The following is a 6,692-nucleotide window of genomic DNA, read 5'->3' as shown; positions in this document are numbered from 1 at the left end:
ATACCCTGCAGCAGCTCCAGCTCCAGGCATGACTGCAGCCTCCACTACATCTGGCTTTTGTCCCCTTTCACCCCGGATGCCCCATGTTCCTCAATGCATTTCTTACGACATCTCCTGTGCCACAACATTGCACTGATCAGTTCACTGATACAATGGAATCTGGTCATAGCTGACACCAGCCTTCGTCAACACTTCTGGGTGATTTCACTCTGGTACTACAATGTAAATGTGGAAGGAAGGGAAAAGTTCACCATACTATCAGCCAAAACACACACAAACACACACACACACTTGAAGCATAGAAAAATGTACAAAATCATTGGTGACTTTTCTTTTTTATTTTTGAGACAGAGTCTTACTCTATTCCCTGGGTAGAGTTCAGTAACATCATAGCTCACAGCAACCTCAAAGTCTTAGGCTCAAGTGATCCTTTGCCTCAGCCTCCCAAGTAGCACAATGCCTGGCTACTTTTCAGAGATGGGATCTTGCTCTTGCTCAGGCTGATCTCATACTCTTGAGCTCAGGAGAGCCACCTGCCTTGGCTTCCCAAAGTGCTAGGATTACAGGCGTGAGTCACTGTGCCTGGCCACTGTTGACTTCTGATAAGTGTTCCTTCCAACCTATATGGAGGATATCCCAAGAACTGTTTAAGAAATGGCTGAATCTGAACAGACCCTTAGTAAGTAAGGCCCTTTTCATAGTAGCTCTTGCTTCACCCCAAGTGTCCACCCTCTCAAAGAAGGAGAAAACCTTCTCCCAGCCCTGTCTAGCTCCTTCTCTGGCTTCACCTTCCCCAGTCCCTTGTTTCCCCCTGCCGGGGCCTGCCTCCTTACCTCCTTGGACTCTGATAGAAGCTGCTGGCTGTTTGACCCTACAGTTTTGCTCCTACAGGGAAGAGGTGGGGATAGGGGCCACTGGTTGATGGAATATTGACAAGAAAGGCTTTGCATTCTGCAATATTGATCTCTTGGCATATGGCCTATGTGTTATGATGCAGAAAGTGTTGTCTCTTTGGTCAGGAGTCATGTGGCCACACAGCCTTGTGTCATTCTGGTCTTCCTATTCATCATACATTTCATGTTTCAGGAAGGTAGATATGGGCATAGGAGGGAACTTGATCCACCATAGTTGTACTTTCTTTTATTTTCCCCACCTTGATATGCAGAGAATACAGTTGTTATTTCTATCTCAGAGTAGTTTCCACAATTTCCCCCTGACCTTGAGATGGTATTCCAAATTCTATCACTCCTCAGACTTGATCAATCTTTATTTCCCTGTGCCATAAATCTGCAAGTCTTCGTGAGGTTATATTCTAGAGCTTGAGAATGGTTTAACCAAAATGCAGCTGGGAGGCCGGGCACAGTAGCTCAATGTAATCCTAGCATTCTTGGAGGCTGAGGCAGGTGGATTTCTTGAACTCAGGAGTTCAAGACCAACCTGAGCAAGAGTGAGACCCTTTCTCTACTAAAATGAAAAACTGAGCCAAGATGATCACTTGAGCCCAAGAGTTTGAGGTTGCTGTGAGCTACGATGCCATGGCACTTTACCAAGGGCAAAAAAGTGAGACTCTGTTTCAAATAAATTAATTAATTTAATTTAATTTAATGCAGCTGGTTAGGTAGAACAATCTAGGCAAGCCCCAGCCTTTAGCCCCACATGACTGGATTTCCTCGAGCCATTGCTCTGTCATGCAGAGCTGGACTCAAATCAGTCTCCACACACCAGGAAATACCCCCCCAGAACAAAACCAATTTCCAGAGCAATTGGAAGTTTCTTGGAGAGGTGAAGGAAAAGTTTATAGAATCCTTCTTCTGTGCAGCAGATCCCCTGAGAATCTTCTGTAAAATCCACCCTCCTCAGCACCACTTCCAAAGACAGGCCATGCTCTTTCCCTTCTCATGCTCCCCCTCCTTCCCTCCCTGTGGCTCCACAGCCTCTCCCTGCCAGGCTGGCTCTGGCCCTCCTCTGTTTTTTTTTTTTTTTTTAACCGTTTTTTTTTTTTTTTTTATTTTTTTGTTTTCTTTTTTGGCCAGGGCTGGGTTTGAACCCACCACTTCTGACATATGGGACCAGCACCCTACCCTTTTGAGCCACGGGCACCACCCCTGTTTTTTTTTTTTTTAAGACAGAGTTTCACTTATTAACCCTCAGTAGAGTGCTGTGAAGTCACAGCTCACAGCAACCTCCAACTCTTGGGCTCAAGCGATTCTCTTGCCTCAGCCTCCCAAGTAGCTGGGACTACAGGCGCCCGCCACAACGCCCGGCTATTTTGTTGTTGTTGTTGCAGTTAGGCTGGACTGGGTTTGAACCCATCACCTTTGGTATATGGGGCTGGCGCCCTACTCAATGAGCCACGGGCGCCGCCGCCGCCTCGGTTTTGTATATCAAAATCCTGCCAACCTGAATATACCACTCAGCAAAAGAGAAGCCAGCCAAAGGGTGCTCTACAAAACAAAAGCCCAACAAAAGCCCAGTTTTGCTAATCAGCAAAACTAACCAAATATTGTTCCTCAAGTGTGCCCTGGCAAACATGCCATGTCCAAAAGTTGGAAAAGGCCAAAATATATCTTAAACCTTATCTATATTTTTTAATTTTGGGGACAGAGTGTCACTCTGTTGCCCAGGCTAGCATGCCATGGCCTCAGTCTAGCTCACAGTAGCACCCAAAATCCTGGGTTCAAGTGATCCTCCTGCCTCAGCTTCCAAGTAGTTGGGACTACAGGCCTGGGCCATCATGCCTAGTTAATTTTTCTATTTTTAGTAAAGAAGGTTCTCATTCTTGCTCAGTCTCAAACTCCTGACCTCCAGGGATCCTCCCACCTCAGCCTCCCACAGTGCTAGGATTACAGGCATGGCTCATAGGTATTGCCTCTCTTTTTGATTATAGCCATTCTAGTGGGTGTGATGGTATCTCATTGGTTTTGATTTGCATTTCCCTAATGACTAAGGACCTTGAGCATCTTTTCACGTGTTTATGGTACATTCATATATCTTTTTTGGTGAAATGTCTATTCAATTCTTATGCCCATTTGAAACTGGGCGATTTGCCTTCTAATCAGTGAATTGTAAGAGTTATTTATATATCTGGATGCAAATCCTTTCATTAGATATATGATTTACAAACATTTTCTCCCAGTCTGTGGCTTATATTTTCTTTTTTTTTTTTTTTGCAGTTTTTGGCCAGGGCTGGGTTTGAACCTGTCGCCTCCAGCATATGGGGCTGATGCACTACTCCTTTGAGCCACAGACGCCGCCCTTCATTTTCTTAATGGTGTTTTTTGAATTGCATTAAAAAGTTTTTGATATTTATAAAGTCCAATTGATTATTTTTTTTCTTTTATTGCTTGTACTTTTGGTATTGTATCTAAGAATATTTCACCTAACCCTAAAGTTATGAAGATTTACTCCTTTACATCAATAAAGGGACTCTAGCTAGAAAAAGAAAAAATATTTACTCCTATGTCATCTTCTCAGAATTTTGTAGTTTTAGCTCTTACATTTACAACCATGACCCATTTTGAGTTAATTTTTATGTATGGCATAAGATGAGTTTAAATTCATATTTCTATCATGTGGATATCCAATTGTCCAAGAACCATTTTTTTGAAAAAATATATTTTCTGCATTGAATTGCCTTGGCACCTTTGTTGGAAATCAATTAACCATAAGTATAAGAGAGTTTATTTCTGGACTCTTGATTCTGTTCCATTGATTTGTAAATCCATCTTATGCCAGTACAACAATCTTGATTATTACCATCCTTATTTTCATTTTTTTCTGTTTCTTCATATACTTATCTTTAATTTCATTTAACTAGGAGAATATGTCAACCTCTATCCCTTTCCTCAAATTGATATTAGGTCTTGGCAAGAATGTAATTGAGGCTATCTAAAAGCAAACCATCAAAGCCTCTCTTGCAAAAATCATTTAGAAGTCATTAAAGGGTCTATGACCATATTCTTATTCAAACAAATCCCAAAGGGGATCAAGAAAGGAACAGACATCTACCCTTGCCATAGTAATCAGATTTACTGATTCCCAGGGAATGGGGAAGACACTGCTAATTATGAGGCAGTTAAGAAACTATTTCATTTCTCTTTAGAATGTACAAGACCTAAGAAGAATATCTGTCTTTGAGCTATGGGTATGAATGCAAATTTTATTTAGCATGCTCAATATTTGAAGAAACTAATAGAAATGTTGGATATTGAGAAGAAAGACCTACTTAGAGGGCCCTCCACCTTGAAGGATGGGAGAGAATGCCAACACCCTTCCCCACAAGAATGAGCATAGGTGGCAGAAGGTTCCAATTTCAGCATTACTAACCAACTTGATGAAGCCTGCAGACATGACCAGAAGAGTTACTTTGACTTCTAGAACTGAATGAGGGAAAGGAAGGGATCCAGGGCCCCCATCCTGGTGAGGAAAGAAGGGAATTTCTGAAAGTGAAAAAACCCTGCAAGGGTAGGGGTAGGAGGGTTGCCGAAGGATGCAGTACAAAGAGAGGCTTGTTTGGTTGAGGACAAGAGAGTGAAGTTGGCATTTGATTCTTGAGGTACTTTTCCCATTGGTATCTGGGGGAAATCTTAGTTATTACTCAACTAAACATTCTCCTTCTGCATTCTAATTCCCCTTTAAAGGTGTTCTGCTCTGCATTAAAGTGAGTCACCTATGGCAGCTCAGCCGTTTTGTGGAGATAAAAACCGGCTGTGGAGAAGGAGCAGGGGACTTACCCCATCCTCGCCTCTTCACTGTAAATCGTGGGACAGAGCAGCATCCCAAGTACATCCCAAGCTCCAGGTGGTAACCAGCATTATGAGACATGGCCTCTGCAGTGACCTCTGCGGAGTGTAGAACATTTAAAATGGTGACCAAACCTGGCATGGTGCCTCATGCCTGTAATCCTAGCACTTTGGGTGGCTGCGGCTTGTGGATCGCTTGAGCTCAGGAGTTCCAGACCAGCCTGAGCAAGAGCAAGACCTCCATCTCTACTAAAAACAGAAAAATTAGTCAGACATTGTGGTAGGTGCCTGTAGTTCCAGCTACTCAAGAGGCTGAGGCAAGAGGATGGCTTGAGCCCAAGCCATAGCACTCTACCCAGGGCAACAGAGTGAGATTCAAAACAACAATAATAATAAATAAAATAGGGCTGGGCACGGTGGCTCATACCTGTAATCCCAGCAATCTGGAGACCAAGGAGGGTGGATCGCCTGAACTCATGAGTTGGAGACCAGCCTGAGGTAGAGCGAGACCCTGCCTCTAAATATAGCCAGGTGTTGTGACAGGTGCCTGTAGTTCCAGCTACTTGGGAGGATAGGCAAGAGAATGGCTTGGGCCCAGGGGTCTGAGGTTGCTGTGAGTTATGACATGACAGCACTCTAACGGGGGGCAACAAAGTGAGATTCTGCTTCAAAATAAATAAATAAATAAATAAAAATGCTTTCTGTGCTGCTCAGGGAGGGTCCATACAGCGTTGTTCTGGATTTCCACTATAACTTAAAGGAAAATTTTCACAATGTTCAGCGCCCTTAATGTCCTACAAATGAAGGACGAGGATGTCTTCAAATTCCTTGCAGCAGGAACCCACTTAGGTGGCACCAACTTTGACCTCCAAATGGAATAGGACATCTACAAAAAGAAAAGTGATGGCATCTACGTCATAAATCATAAAAGGACCTGGGAAAAACTTCTGTTGGCAGCTCGGGCCATTGTTGCTATTGAAAACCCTGCTGATGTCAGTGTCGTATCCTCCAGGAATACTGGCCAGCAAGCTGTGCTGAAGTTTGCTGCTGCCACTGGAGCTGCTCCTATTGCTGGCCACATCTCTCCTGGAACCTTCACTAACCAGATCCAGGAAGCCTTCCGGGAGTCGTGTCTTCTGGAGGTTACTGATCCCAGGGCTGACCTCTCACAGAGACATCTTATGTTAACCTGCCTGCCACTGCTCTGTGTCACACAGATTCTCTGTGTTATGTGGACATTGCCATCCTATGCAACAATGAGAGAGCTCACTCAGTAGGTCTGAGGTGGTGGATGCTGGCCCGGGAAGTTCTATGCATGCGTGGCACCATCTCCCATGAACATCCATGGGAGGTCATGCCTGATCTCAATTTGTACAGAGATCCTGAAGAGATTGAAAAGGAAGAGCAGGCTGCTGCTGAGAAAGCTGTGACCAAGGAGGAATTTCAGGGTGAATGGGCTGCTCCAGCTCCTGAGTTTACTGCTACTCAACCCAAGGTTGCAGACTGGTCAGAAAGCATGCAAGTGCCCTCTGTGACTACTCAGCAGGTCCCCACTGCAGACCGGAGCACCCAACCTGCCATGGAAGCCTGGTCTGCAGCTCCCACTGCTCAGGCCACTGATTGGGTAGGAACCACCACAGAGTGGTCCTAAGCTGTTCTTCCACAAGCTCTTAAACAAGATGGAAATAAGGTTGATGGAAAATAAACATCAGATTTTAATAAATAAATAAAATAAAATGGTGACCTGGCTCAGTGCCCAAAGCACAGTGGTTACAGAGCCAGCCACATGCACTGAAGCTGGTGGGTTCAAACCCAGCCCAGGCCAGCTAGACAACAAGACAACTGCAACAAAAAATCACTGGGCATAGTGGCAGGAGCCTGTAGCCCCAGCTACTTGGGAGGCTGAAGCAAGAGAATCGTTTGAGCCCAAGAGTTTGAGGTTGCTATGAG

At 44.4% G+C, this 6,692-nt stretch overlaps 1 pseudogene; it reads left to right on the top strand.

Moving 5' to 3' along the window:
* Positions 1-5,515: 5,515 nt before the first annotated feature.
* LOC100947522 lies at positions 5,516-6,393 on the top strand (annotated as a pseudogene).
* Positions 6,394-6,692: the final 299 nt, after the last annotated feature.

Source organism: Otolemur garnettii, unplaced genomic scaffold (genome assembly GCF_000181295.1).
Source record: "Otolemur garnettii isolate 467f Iridium unplaced genomic scaffold, OtoGar3 scaffold00202, whole genome shotgun sequence".
Classification (NCBI taxonomy): Eukaryota; Metazoa; Chordata; class Mammalia; order Primates; family Galagidae; genus Otolemur; species Otolemur garnettii.
Note: the sequence above shows the minus strand (reverse complement) of the source record. Positions and strands in the feature narration are given on the sequence as shown.